The sequence below is a fragment of the Taeniopygia guttata genome, chromosome 5, assembly GCF_048771995.1.
Source record: "Taeniopygia guttata chromosome 5, bTaeGut7.mat, whole genome shotgun sequence".
NCBI lineage: Eukaryota > Metazoa > Chordata > Aves > Passeriformes > Estrildidae > Taeniopygia > Taeniopygia guttata.
In genome coordinates this window covers 440,023-455,055 of record NC_133030.1, presented here as the reverse complement: position 1 = coordinate 455,055, position 15,033 = coordinate 440,023, and positions in this window count along the sequence as shown.

Sequence of the window (15,033 nt, the reverse complement as noted above, 5' to 3'; positions counted from 1 at the left end):
TTAACAAATTTAATAGCATTTTAATACAGAAAATATGTGCCACTGATTTTCATTTACAATGTATCAGATTATAAATTTTAAATTATTTCTTCTTTCACGTATCTTTCTAAAAGCTGGCTTCCCTCTTGTCTGCTTCATACCAAAACAAGGTTATAAACATGGCAGCTGTTTGGTGCAGCACAGATGCGTATCGGTTTCAGCAGTCACCCAGGACAATTTTTTGGACCATAATATGTGAATTCACTGAATGCTGGCAGCAGACTGAGAGCAGAAATGATGGCTGTGCACATGTACAAGAGGGTCCTTAGAGCAGACATCTGCCATCCTTATACAGATGCACAGCATCAGAGGAAAAAAATGAAATGCATCTTAGGACATACATGCTTAAGAGAAGGACCTCTTAAGAACCCCATCTAGAGCTCTGGATGTCAAGAGTTTTCTGTGAAAAAAACGCTCTTTTTGTCTTCCCTAGCATCACAGCTTTTCCCTAGGAGAGGTGAAAAACAAGGGCTGTAACCAAGCAACAATATATAATCTTTAAGACTCCTTCTCTCTTCAAAGCAAAACATCCCCATCCCACCCCTCCATCCCTTCCTTCTTCATCAGTGTAGACAACATAGAGCAGCTTGGACACCAACGAACAAAAGCCTTTGTGTTTCATTGTTCCTCCAAAATAAATAAGATTTATGAATAGATTAAGCTCTTTAAATATATTTGTAAATCCTCCTCTCATCTGAATACTATGCAATGCTGACAGGCAAACTGCTAGAAAACACAGATTTCTAAGACTGAAAGTACATTAGACAGTCATAGACAAAACTTCTGGTGCAGGATCATGTATGATTCCCCTGTACAGTAAACCTAGACCTGTACAATTAATTGAGTTTCTGGTTTATTAGAAAGAAATGTCTTAATAAATCAAAATCAAAAATTAGATTCTAAAATGATAAAAAAGTCCTCACATACTTAAACACTGAGTCATAGATTAAAAATAATTAATTGAAACTAGGAGACATAATAGTAAGTCTTTGGACAAGTCAGGTAAAACATTCTCACATCTTTTCCCCTTCAGTTACTGAAACATATACGTTACTTTGACATTCATGCTATATAATAAGGTGAGAATGGATGTAATTTCCAACTGATAATCAATGCAGCCTGCACTATACTTGACTCAACAGTTTGCCATAGTAACATTATCAATTACAGAGTGGCATTTTCCTTCTCTCACAATTTATTTTTAAGTAACACTGTACAACACAAGATATTCAGTGGGTATTTATAACTGAAACATAAAAACCCACCTAAAAGGAATGTGTTAATCTCAGGGTTTCAGTATAGCCAAATAAATGTTGTTAGGAGAAGCTCTAGCATGAGCAGCATTTCTTTTTGAAATTCTCTCCCGAAGGACAGACACGACGTTTAGCTGAAAGAGAGTAAAATCGATGTGATGAATGACATGTAAAGATGTACATTTGTTATTGTCAGATAAACAGCTTTACCAAAGTCACATCCAACCCACACATTATATCAGATAATCACTTGCAAGCTGTCTCAGGTGAAATATGTCATAATCATCAGAGGCAAGATAAAATTACAACTAAGGTATGCTGTTCTAAGGTTTTGCAGTGTAGATTCCATGGGACATAACCTGCTTGTATTGTGCTGCAGTCAAATTAAATTTTATGAAAACTATGTGGCGAGCTGTTGGTACATGGTACATCTCTGAGATTAGATGTATTCTACACCGGTATAGCCTCTTTTTCTCTTGCAGTTGCCTTTTTTAATGTTTTGCAGTCAGGATATGATTCATGGTAACTTGACAAATTTAGGCAATAGGGCACAAGAATCTGTCTTTCAGGAACACACAGGAGAACTGGTGCATAAATAGATTTTTTGCAGCAAATTTATTTACAGACATGTAAGTGTGCTCATTATTTGAAGGTACAGACTGTGTGAAGCACTTTTGCTATGATGATCTGAAAGTACCGCCTTGAAAAGGAAACAACTTCTAAGACTATTGGGGGTAACTACATCTATTCATCAAAAGAAATAATTCCTATTCCTCAGGGAGATGTGCATAACTTGAGAATCCAGACAAGAATTTAACAACCCATGCAGCTTTACCTGGATATATGCTGATGTCAAATGGGTGGAAGTCAGGGACTCTGTTAGACAGATTTGTGCTACCTTTGAACTGTTTGCTCTAAGCACACATTGCAATGTGGCTGGGGAAGTGCTGAGCACAAAATACCTCTCAGCTCTATGTAAACAGGTGACCAGCCCAGGTTTGGTTGTGTGCATGGTACCAGATGCAACTCGGTCATCTGAACTTGCTGATTGTCATGTAAGCATGCTCTCAGAATTTGTCAGAGGAGCACAAGTGCTTCGTGAGACTAAAGAGGGTAGAGAGTGTGAGTAACTTTTCACACTTCCTTATGAGGTTGATTTTGGATGGTAAAATAAAACTTAAATAGAAGGCAAAATTTCTGTGGTTCCTCCTGCTTTTCCTGCCTCAGTCTGTGGGAGTTGGCATTGACTCATTCTCTAGGAATTTATAGTTCTTTTGCATGACTAGTGTATCAGAAAAGGTCACTAGTGCAATTGAAATCCATTAATATAACTATTCTTACAAAGGGCTCCACAAGATAATTAGAAAACAATATAATAAGAGATCTTTGGTCCAAAACATTCTTTTTTAGCTATGTATGTGCATAAACTCTCAATCTCTGTCTGACAACTGCTGCAGAAGCTTATAAAAAAGATTTCTGCTTCTGAAGGTATTACCTGCTTGAATTCAATCATCAGTGGATGTGCTAGCTTTGCATTTTAGTTTGCAAGTTTACCAACCAGAACCACATTGTCTTTTCTATAAGCAAGAATGATAGGCAGTGAATGCAGTCTAAATAAGCTCACAGGCTATTAAAGATTGGCCTCATATTGTTGTTGTTCACCATAAAAGGGCAGATCAGTTTGACAACCACTTATGTCAGTTCTCACACATCAGACAAGAAATAAATATCCTAAAGATAGGGACAAGAGGGCCTTATGGGTCCAAGCATGGGGAGGCAAGTGCCTGTGGAGTGGGACTGGAAGAAGGAAATGGCTCTTGGAAAAAAACAGAAAATGAATGCCAGTGTGTTAATATTCTATACCATCTATTTTTCTTTGCTTACAAACATGTATCTGTTGGCCCAAGTCCAGATGGATGGATCCTCTCTGCCATGAAAAGCTGAGAGATTTTGGGTTGTCAGCCTTGAGAGTACTCTGGGGAGACCTTAGAAGCCTTTCAGTAGCTGAAAGGGTACAAGAGAGCTGGAGAGGGACTTCTCACAAGGGCATAGGGCAAGGGGAATGGTTTCAAACTGAAGGAAGGGAGGGTTAGATTAGAAATAAGAAATCCTCCCTGTAAGGGTCATGAGGCCCTGGCACACTTTGCCCACAGAAGCTGTGGATGCCCCATCCCTAGAAGTGTTCAAGACCAGGTTGGACTAGGAGCAGCCTGGGACAGTGGACAGTGTCCTTGCCCATGTCAGTGGGGATTGGAACTAGATGGTCTCTGAGATCTCTCCACCCCAAACTAGTCTATAATTCTATGGTTCATTTTGAAAGTACAGAGATAACTAATATGTGTAATTTAAAAGTATAACATATGGTACAGATTTTCTCTAAGGTGTCTCAAAAAGATTTAGAAGTGACATGAAAGTAAAATTACTACATGTTTTGGGACTCAAATTACCAGATGCTGCCTGCAGAAGTCAAGAAGTGTGAAAATTCAGAAGCAATACATGCATTTAGTCACTCTGACACAAGATCTTACGCTTTTTTTGGACACTGTATGAAAAATAACACACTGTATTAGGTCACACTTGGTTCTAGTGAACAAGAAGCTATATACAAAAATTGGGGTGTGCCTGTCACTGCCTATACACAGTAGCTTGAGGGCACCAGAAGCTTCTTGCCTTCTCAGAAGGCTTGCCACAGTGGCTGCTGAATGTTGGTCCTCCCTGGATTACCCAGAACTTTTGAATATCACTAGGAAAAAGAGCCAAGAGCCAAAAGATGAGCACTAATTCAGCCCATCCTACTACAGCTGGAGTGACTGTCTCAGCTGAGATTGCAGCCACATAATGGCTGTGGGGTGGAGGCTCAGGCATTTTCCCAGTTTGAAAACATGGATTCCAATTTAAATGAGGAGAGATCCTCATAGAATTGGCAGTGTGCACCTTTCTGCCCTGCTATATCAGTCCTCCATGTTCATGTAGAAGTAATAAACATATCAACCTACCCTCATACATACACATGTGTGTTCTCAATTGTTATCTGGATGAAGCCAGGAAAAGCCATTTGACTACAGAGTCATAATTCCCTGATAAAAATATTAATTAATGTGATTTTGTGTATAGGGTATTGACTCAAGAATCTATTGACTTTGCCAGTGGCTTGCTTGTCCTCTATCTTTGAATTATTTCCTTCCTCTCAGCCTCAGTTTTCTCTGTGAAATAGAACAATTATTTTGCCTCTTTTTGTAAAATACTCCAAAATCTATACATGAAAAATGGTTTCTAAAATCCAAGGTTTCGTTTCAATAAGCTTAAATTATAATTAGTGTCATTTCTAAATTATTTCAGAGGGTGTTTTAAATTGTGACCTAATGTCAATGCTTAATTATTTATTTTAGCCAATATCAGTTCTCAAATGGATTTTTTTCCCAGGTGCACAAAAAAAAGTTCTATCATTTTAATTTTCAGGATGACAAAACTAGACAATCAATAACTAACTAAAAATTTTTTGAGGATTGAAAACCCTGCAGTTTTTTTCTGTGTAACAGCAGGCCAAATAGAGCCATGATCCCAACTGGGAGCTTCTTCCAGTTCATTAAATAGTAATTAATTACATATGTAACAGTTAATTTAATATTCCATGCAGATGTCAATGAAAGAATAGTTTTGCTTATCTATTTTGTCCACTCTTGAGGTAGCTATCACTGTTCTTTTCTATGAAATTTTAGCATGTGTATAATTATGCTATGTTGGGAAGAAAGTGTATTTTTAATCCCATTGAATAAAAATTCAATATTTCTTGACCAATATAATCCAACTGGATTAAAAACAAACAAACAAAACCAAACAAAAACCTAAGAAAGAGCTAAGGAAATGAAATATTAAAACAGGAATGTCCTGAAACAAATTACATGGTTTGAGCTTATTACAAACTTTGTACAGTAGAGTTATGAAAAAGCCCCAATTCTGTAAGTGCTTGTTTATGTGTAAAACTTTGAATATATGGGTAGTTTCATTCCTTTAGGACCCCAGAAACAAAAATGGAGATTGAAATTAAATACCTGTAAGTAAAATCCTGGCTGTGCCCTGAAAGCTCCATGCATTGCCATTGTGAAACCCAGCATTACAACCAAGAGCACAGGCAGTGCTTGAAAAACTGCTGCTTTCAGTTTTCTTTACCAGAGAAATTACAAATTTGTCGCCTTTTCTATCTTAGCTAGACGAGTTATGAGATAACTGAACTTTAAGTATGCCATGGAACTGCTTGAAGGACTCTAAAAATGAGATGTATTTTCACATCAATCAAGCAGAGATGGAAAATGAAAATTGTTCATGAGATAGCTCCATGTATTTTGACTTATGTGGAATGAATGCTAAGCTGCTCAAAAAGATAACAAATTCTGCAAGACAATGAAATGCTGATTCATAAACTCTCATTCTGAATCTCACGAGGTGAGATTATGGCAGATCATGATTGATTGTTCATCCAATGTTTGGAACTGCTGGGCTGGCTAATCAAGAGCCAGTTTATGATTCATTAAATTCTTTTAAAATTTTTTTATTTTCAGTAGTATAATTTTGATCTGTTCCTTCACTCTTCCAGAAATGGGATAGATGCTCTTTGTTTGGTATTGTCTGTTATTTCCACATTTTTGAAGAAGATGGTCATCTGAGAGAAAAAAATTCTTAAATTAGCACTTCTATACCAGTAATAACAGATTCTTATATGCTGTATATCAAATTTATTCTATCAATTTAATAATGTGCACAATGAGAATAATTTACAAGCAATAAACTAAACAACTCTTGTAGGTAGTATCTGTATGTTGTGACTACTACCAGGAGATGGTTCACAGGGATTGATTCAATTCAGAAAAGATACATTTAAAAAGTAACAGTCTAAGAGGACAATAATTTAAACAGATGTGCTTGAAACTAACCTTCAGAACAAAAATACCAGGTCAAGTGCTGCAATGATTGCCTAAATTCTCCTTCTCAGGGCAAAATAAAGGCAAAAGCTGCTGCCCTGCTAATGTCAGTTGAAAAAAATCAAAGGAACACTATAAAACCAAAATATACAGTGAAAATCTATTCAGGAACTTTTCATGGAATACAGAGGAACGCTGCTGAACTGCTGTGATGATATATTATTAATTACTCAAGTTTAGAACCTAGATTACTCTGAAACAATCTGACATCAAAAGTGAAGAAATGCAGCAGAGTTTTGCTATTTGTATTTCTCTCCCAAATTGCCTCAAATTCTCTCATTTTAATAACAAACAAACAAAAATAACAAAAAACAAAGCAAAAAGAGTTTTGATGAAGTACAAAGAAATAACAGACTTTTGAAAGTTCTTGTAGCTCTCTGATAAAAGATGGAACACATGTTTTTCCTTCTCCTATTAGACATGTTCCAACAGAGAAGTTGCTCACTGAAAATGTCGTGTGTATGGTGCTCTCAGGTGCTGTGTGAGGAACAACTGAGGGAGCTGGGGGTGTTTAGCCTGGAGAAAAGGAGACTCAGAGGTGACCTTTTCACTCTCCACAGCTCCCTGAAACGTGGTTGTAGTCAGGTGGGGTTGGTCTCTTTCTCCAAGCAGCACTGACAGAATGAGAGGACACGTCTTAAGCTGCATCAGGGGAAATACAGGTTGGATATTAGGAAAAAGTTTTTCACTGAAAGGGTGATAAAGTACTGGAATGGTCTGCCCAGGGAGGTGGTGGAATCACCATCCCTGGATGTGTTTAAAAAGAGACTGGATGTGGCACTTGGTGCCATGGTTTACTGGAGGTGTTGGGGCATGGGTTGGACTGGATGACCTTAGAGGTCTCTTCCAACCTGGTCATTCTGTGGTTTTGTGTGAACTTTAAAACAATGCCAAGGAATGTACAATTGTTCCTTGTTGCACCAGCATCCACAGCTTTGGATTGTGGAGAACAGCAGCAACAGGATGTCTTGGAAAGCACAAAGCTGGGGGGAATGGCTGTACAGGCACTGCCAGAGCAGCCACCCTGGCAGGAAGGGATGCTGTGCTGGAGATGCCCAGAGGCAGCACAGAAGCAGAACCACGGCTGCTCACAAGCACAGAGCGGTGTGTTCATGGCATTCTGTTATTGGGTCATCTGCCAAGAGTGTGACTAGCCCTTAAGGCCAACACCATTGAAACTTTTCTTGGAAAGGGTTGCTGTGGTTTGCTGCAGTAAGCCAAGTTTAGACTGTGCTGCATTTGTGAGCACATGTGTTCTTGCAATCTTTCAGGGTAATGCATTGGCAGCAATGGGAGACATTTTATTTTTACAATTGCTTGTGCAGTAGAACCATGCTCGTCTGCACTTAAATACACTTTATGGTTATTCACATTAGAGGCAAATTTTCAAAGAGCTGCTAAGGTTTTTGGCCAGGTGCACCACTGCTTTTATTGAGAACTGCATGTGTTAAACTGAGCAATGTGCTTTGAGAAACAAATATATGCTTTTTTCCTCTGAACATTCAGGAATGTATGATTTTTTCCCCCTAGATTGTTAAGGCAGTTAGCATGACCGACAGTTTGAAAGCTGCACTGGGAGAACTTGGATTCTCTAGTGCAGCTGAGGAAAGCTTAGTGCCACCTGAGGATCACTCCAGCCAGGGAAACACTCCTGTGGTGAGGTGCAGAGGTGTTTGACATCACTGAAGCAGGGCAAAAGCAGAAGGGTACAATTGTAATGGTCAAATATATGCTTTAGACTAACATGATATCCTTTCCCCTTTTCTGTGTTCAAGTATGCTCTCTCCCTTAAAAAAAAAAAAAAAAAAAAAATCAGATTTTTGTTTCAGCGTATTTTCATTTATAATTTGTATACCTGAGAAGAGGTCTAAGCTTATATTAAAATGTCCTTTTCCAAGCTGGACAGCCCACCACCAACAAAAGAAGAGTATATATTTCATGTGTGCCTTTTGGTGCTCCCAAAAGGAGCTCTGCTCTGCCCTGCAGAAGTCCTGTCAGCTGCAGGGAACAGGGACCATTCCTCTTCAAACCACACATGGCACAACAGCACACACCACAAGGTCACAGCCACCACTGTGCTCACCCAACAGCCACAAATTCCCCTGATTATGAACATGTTTTGTGCTAAAGGAATGGCAAATCTTGTGACTGCTCTTATAAAAGTTGTTAGGAAATGGGTTTTATTTATAACAATTATAAAAGCAATAAAAGCATCATGAATGGTATTCATTCAGTCTATAATTAAATGCATACTCTGCAATTTGGAATTAAAATTCACCTTCTTAAGATGTAGAAGTCTACTTTAGATATCAAATTGCTGGGCAGAAGATGTTTGACATATACTTTTATACTTTTTTGAAAACAGAAGTTCTCATTATGTAAAACATTAAGACAACGGTTGTGTTTGAAGAGAAAGGGAGGTGCTCACTCTGCATTGTCCAAGGTGCTAATTCAATGTGTTAATTACTGTTTACATGGATAATGATGTTGCTCTAGGCAATTTTCAGACAGCATTTGGAGGGAAAATTCAGTTTTAACCATAATCAACTAAAGAATTATGTAAAACTGCTCTACAGCAACTGCATGCTTCACTCAGTGCACATGATGCTGTTGGTTTTAAAAATAGATTAAGATATGTGTAAGAGTCTACTAGGCTTAGGAAATCGTTTTTATTACCAAAACCTAATAGAGCACCAGATGGTCAACTAGCTCTAAAGAAGCTGCAGAATATTCAGTACCCTTTTTTCCAGCTTTGCCTTTTGATATGAATCAAGACTTTATCCTGCAAGAAAAGGGTGGAACAAAATCTGTTTTCTCAACTAGTCTTTGGATTAATGGAAGGATGGAATAAATAAATTATATCTCAGAAAGATATACCTCACATATCTTTCATCTCAGAAAATATGCCAGCCTGAGGAGAGTCTGAACATTCTCTAAAGGCAGAACAACTGTTTTTCTTCTCCAAAAAAGGAAGGGAAAAAACAAATGCTACTGAGGCAGTAATCTGCAAAGGCCACAGATTCAATATTGAAAGAAAAAAGAAGTTGAGCTTAGCAATCCATTAACCATTCCAAAGATTTTTTTTCTCTGCGGTGATTCCTGGATTAAATACATACAACTTAGCCCAAAACAAGGCAGACAGGTGAGGTGGTGACACAGTTTTGAAGTCTGCATTTGTAATACAATCGCCCAGTGCTAACATTTTACCTATTTTCACTCATCCTGTGAAACCCTCATCAATACAACTGTTATGCCATATCATGCAAAGTAATCATATGTATTCCCCAGAAAGATTAGGCAATTTGTTTCTATGTTCTTGGCAGGTTTTAAATTAACACTAAATGATTAAGTACTAAAAATAAGGTTAAAAGACACTGTAAGCTTATCATGATGCTGAGGTAATGGATCTTGACAAACCTTCTGCTTTCATCCATTTAAGATTCTAAACCTAAAGGTATTACTTTCCTATAGCTTCAGAACACAAATTCCCCAATGTTGTAAAGCAGGTTTGCAGCTGGAAATCTAGATGGTAGGGCTGAACATACAGGCTGGCAATTCCATACAGATGGACTACTGGAAAAAAAAAATTGGTTGATATAATCATATTACAAAAAAAAAAAAAAAAGAATTCTTGTAAAGAAATATTGCAGATTCCAAAAGGTCATAAATCTGTACTCAAGGAAAAAAAGACACCACCTTTCTCAAGCAGCAGAACTTGGCTGGTGTTAGATGTGATCTATGTAGTCTTGAGAAGGCAGCAGCAGTACAAAAATAACTGCCACAATCTGGGAAAAATCGCTCTTCCTCCTCTCATAACAACATTTCTTTTCTGGGTTCTTAACAGCACAAAACTCTCAGCTGCTGCAATCAGTACCCAGACTTTATACATCTCTCCTCTTTCAATCCATCACACAAAATGAACAATATATTTTTTTATATTGAATAATAAAACTTGCACCATGTCATACATATTTCTGAGCAACGAAAACTGCTACATTCTCATCAAACTTATTTCAGCAGGTCAAAATCAGCTAGGAGCCTTTATGGTTTATGGTCTCTGGTTAATGATGGTAAACTCTTTCAGCTGAAATTTTGAAGAGGGCTAGAAAAGTGACTGATAGAGTTAATACCTTAAAGGAATATTGAAAATATTTAAAGCATTACGTTATTCTGAGATAAATATCAGAATCTGGTAACGTAAGAGAACCACAGACAAAGCCTTTACTAGATATTATTTCAAGGTAAATATTTTTTCAGAAAAATATTTTATTTTGCCTTCTCGTTACTCAGAGAGATTTTCTGAGAAAGATTTTTTTTGTGTGTCTCCAAGGGGATATGATGTGTAAAAAACCCATCTCTTTGCTAAGATAATATATTTTTTTCTCATGCTATTTCACAATAGCTAGAGTGATTTGATTTAAACTTCCAAATACTGTCTGCACCCAAACAGTAACTCAAACAGCCCATAGTTATGACATACCTGCAATAACAAAGGAATTGTATGTAAATAAATAATATGGAGACTCTAAACACAGCTTCAGTCTGAATGGTCTTGTCAAATTTCATACCCTCATTTTAATGCAATGCTAAGCAAAGCATGGAAATGTTTACCTTTGTCTGATCTTTAATTCCCTGAATGTATGTGGAATCATGCACAGATGCTCTGGAAAGCAGCATGGAAAAGCCTGGCATTTTAATTGATCCCAGGGCCTCTTTCCTCCCAGCCCCTGCTGCTGCAAAGTCTGCTTCTCGCTCCAAGGCTTGCCAAGGTGCAGAAGTCCAGGGGAGGAAGTAACCAATCAATTTTTTCATTTCCCTGTGTAAACAGCAGCAAATCAGGATGGATTTTGAAATCTCATTACTGGAAAGTGAGACACGTTGTGCACATTTTAACATATGTATTAACTGTATGCAGTGGCTTGCAGACAGAAATTATAAGCCATTGTGTTTGTTTCACAAAGCTTTTTTCAAAAGACAACCTGAATATGTACTTTAATACTCTGAATGCTTTTTGGACGGTGAGGGTGAAAATAATTTTTACTCCTTTGTCACTACTATTCTATTAATTTTAATGTTTTCTTACAGTTAGTTAATTATGTTGTAAGTAATACATTTTTTATGCTTGAAGACTAAATATTGGCACTTAGTAGGATGATATGTAGAACAAGGCCCTGATTTTAGGAAGATTTATTACAAAAGGAAGAATTTTATCTTTGTCCTTAAAGATTTTCAATTAGTGTTGGCATGGCATATGCGTAAAAGTGAGTGCAAATTTACCACTGTCATATTTGCAAGTCAGTGAGTTGTGTGAGCCCTCTGCACCTCCTGCATGGCAGGTTGGTTTGCCATTGTTTCCAGGTTTTTAAGAGGTTGCTTTGCAGGACTGCCCTTCTGTGACAATTATCAACACAGGATTTTTCAAGCTATTCCATGCTCCCTGCTATGTCACCTCAGTAGCTTCCATGGACATGAACAGATCAATGGTAATTTGAAAACACCAACTCATTGCTAATTTCAATAAAAGCAGACATTCCACTAATAACATGCCACTTCTGCCTCTGAGGTCCCTACTGCCTTCATGTAGCTCAAAGCTGGATCCAGGGAATGAAAATTCTTACATATGCCACATAAAAGCTCTGAATTTATCATCAGATAATACAAGAATTTGTTTCAGTGGTATATATATGGAATTTGAAAACTGATACATGCCTCAAACTATTTACTCCATAAAAGATTAAAAATAAATATGATATATACATATACTTTAACTTTGCAGGGAACAGGTTTTTAAACTTTTAATTGGAAAATAGAAATTTGCTTCACTGGTTCCTAAGAGAAACACTTTTGGCACAGTGAAAGAATTAAACATGAATATTCAAGATTTCAAAGATCAATTAATTTTTTCAATAGTTTTGAAAAGAGAGAGAAATCCTAGACATACTCAGGTACATATAAGCTTTGCCACTGAGTTAAAGTCAATACTTTCAGTAAACTTTTCGTGGTAGGAAAAAGAAGTAATATCATTAAGCACTACCTATAGGCAGCAAAATGCTTTTATTTACATTATTTAGCTCTGATTCACCCTACAAAGATACTAATTTGATTATGAGGGTCAGTGAACCTTTATTTATCAGGCATAATATAAAAACAGTCCTTCAAGAAACACATTTTCCTGTCCTGCTTGGAGAGAATAGGGAGCATGGAGGGAAGGGCCCTGAAAGGATGCTCGTTCTCAACAGGCTGTGGTGTCCTTGGCTTCTTTGTTCCAGGCCCCATTCAAATTGACAACCTGAGATAAAATAAAATGTCCTCATTTTTGCTTGTAGATGAAAATCCAATAGGGAAGAATAGACTTCCTTGTCTATTGTTTAGGAGACCTATGACTTCTTGAGTCTTCAATCACTATCAACCCAAACTAATTTTCAATTCGTAAGTCAGATGAGAACAGTGTCTCAAGGGCATCAGAAAAAAATACCTGTGCTTTGTCAAATAGATTTGCAGAACTACAGAGTTTGTTTTCAAAAATCAAATAGAAACTTTTGGATTAAAAATTCTTTTGAATAAAAGAAGTTTCCACGCTAGCATTTTTTTGCTTGAAAGTACTTCTTTAAAATGAAAGAAAGATGAGATAAAAATATCTTTTGCTCTGAGATCATACAGATGTCACAGTTCAAGCATTTATTTTATGATCTGTCAAATAGCATAAAAAACTCTGATATCTTTCATCAGTTCTAAAACTTGCAGTCCAAAAACTAGTAAGGATCTTAAGACAAACATTTAATTTTACAAGATTTGGTTTTTTGCAAATTCATTGCATTAGTCTGGGGTGTTGTAATGAGGAGTAAAACCAAAAATAATTTGCTTAAAAATAAAAACTTCTGCAGCAGTTTGAGGACCTGCATTTTAGAGTTATTCTCTTTCCTATTACAAGTCCAGCCATTAAATATTTCTTCTTTCTCACAACTTTTCACACCAGTTTCCTAAATGGATTTTCCACCTGTCTGCCTTTTTGTCCCTACTCAAACATTAATTTTCTTTCCATTTCGTTGCAGATGTTCCCCTTTTTTTCATTGTGGCAAATAGGAGGACTCTTTTCATGCTGACAACATACTTACAAAAAGCTGGACTTTACTTGTTTTAGCAGACATTTGCTTTTTAAAACTCTCAGAGGGCCTGACCATATGTTCAGCTCACATTTATACAGCCTGATTAATTTAACCCATTACTGTCTTATAACTGGCTTGAGAAAATACAATTCATAAGTATACCAGGCCTGTAAATGTAATTCTATAAAACACAAATAAATTTGCAGTGTTAGAACACTCAATCTAGGTTTTCAGTTTAAGATACATTTATATTATAATGGCAGGCCAGAAACAAAGAAGAAACCCATTTAAATAACTTTGCAAGCACTGGAGGTTCTTTGTAGCTTTGATCTGGTGGTCATGGAAAATGGACTCTCATAGCATTTTTATTGATCATTTGGTAAATTATGCTTTTCTTGAAATGATACGTTTGATTAATATTTGCAGATGCTCAAAATAGTAGCATTTCTTGTGTCACCATCATATCATTTACAGTAAAGAAAGATGTTGATTCCTCCCCAGCACTGTTAACAGCAGTTCTTCAGAGTAGGGGAAATGATAATACTAAAGTTGTTCTCATTCTTACAGTTTTGAGATGAGGTAAGAACTTTGCCAACAAATGATTCAGAAATATTTAGTGACTCCAGAATCTCTCTTTTCTACATGTAAAATCTTTTGGGCTCAATTTAATCCATGGAGATATGTAAGTACCTGGGTTGGGAAAGCATCTCAGCTCCAAAACAGACTGAATTAAATACTGTATTTACTATGTGGCTGCCATTATCCCAGAGTAGGACGTTCCACTTGTGAGTTTATGTTGAGGAAGGCAGACTAAACACTATGTGGGACCAGTTCTATCACACCAAGGCTGAGATTTCCCAAAATATATAGTCCTGGCCTTTGTTTCTTTCTATATACTAGGTGGAAAGAGAATAACCTAACACCAAACACTTTAAAAATCCTGTTTTTCTGTTAGTTTACTTATTCATGAGAATATGACTTTGTCATGTGAAAATGAAAATAGTGATCACTTTTTTTACTAGTTTAAGTAATACCTGGAAATACTGCAGGCTTCACATGATGCAGGGAAAGAACCATCCTTCCTTGAAAGGATTGCAGAAGAGAGGACAAGCAGGTGGAAGAGAGAAGGTAGCATCTCTGACAAGTTCCTCAGATGGTAAAAGGCTTGACTTAAACAATCCCAGTCCTGATAGAAAGCATACTAAAGCCAGTTAAAAATCTTGCTTCTAGGATTAAACTCATATATAGAGGAACAGGATGAAAAAATTTATTTTTACAAGTCTTCTAAATTAAAATAGACTTCCAATTACTTTCCTCAGCTGAAAAGGACAGTTGAAATATGGTGGTGTACCTTATATTGGACACTGGCTTTGCAGGCTGCTTTCTTAGATATTTCTTCTATAATGAGACAGTAGTAACTGAAAAATATTTTTAACCTCCTCAATGTCTCTCATAAGTGAAAAGCAGAAAATCTATTTCATAGGAATGTCTTCTTGCAGAGCTTCATCTAAAACTCTCATTTTCAGGGCTAAGGTTTTGTTTTCTCACTTATGCCAGCAACGAGGTAACAAAAAAATCTTAGGCACACGCTCAGGTTACATTTCTCTGTTTCTCATACATTTTTTATTCACTGACTTAATTCTCAAAGTAGTTATG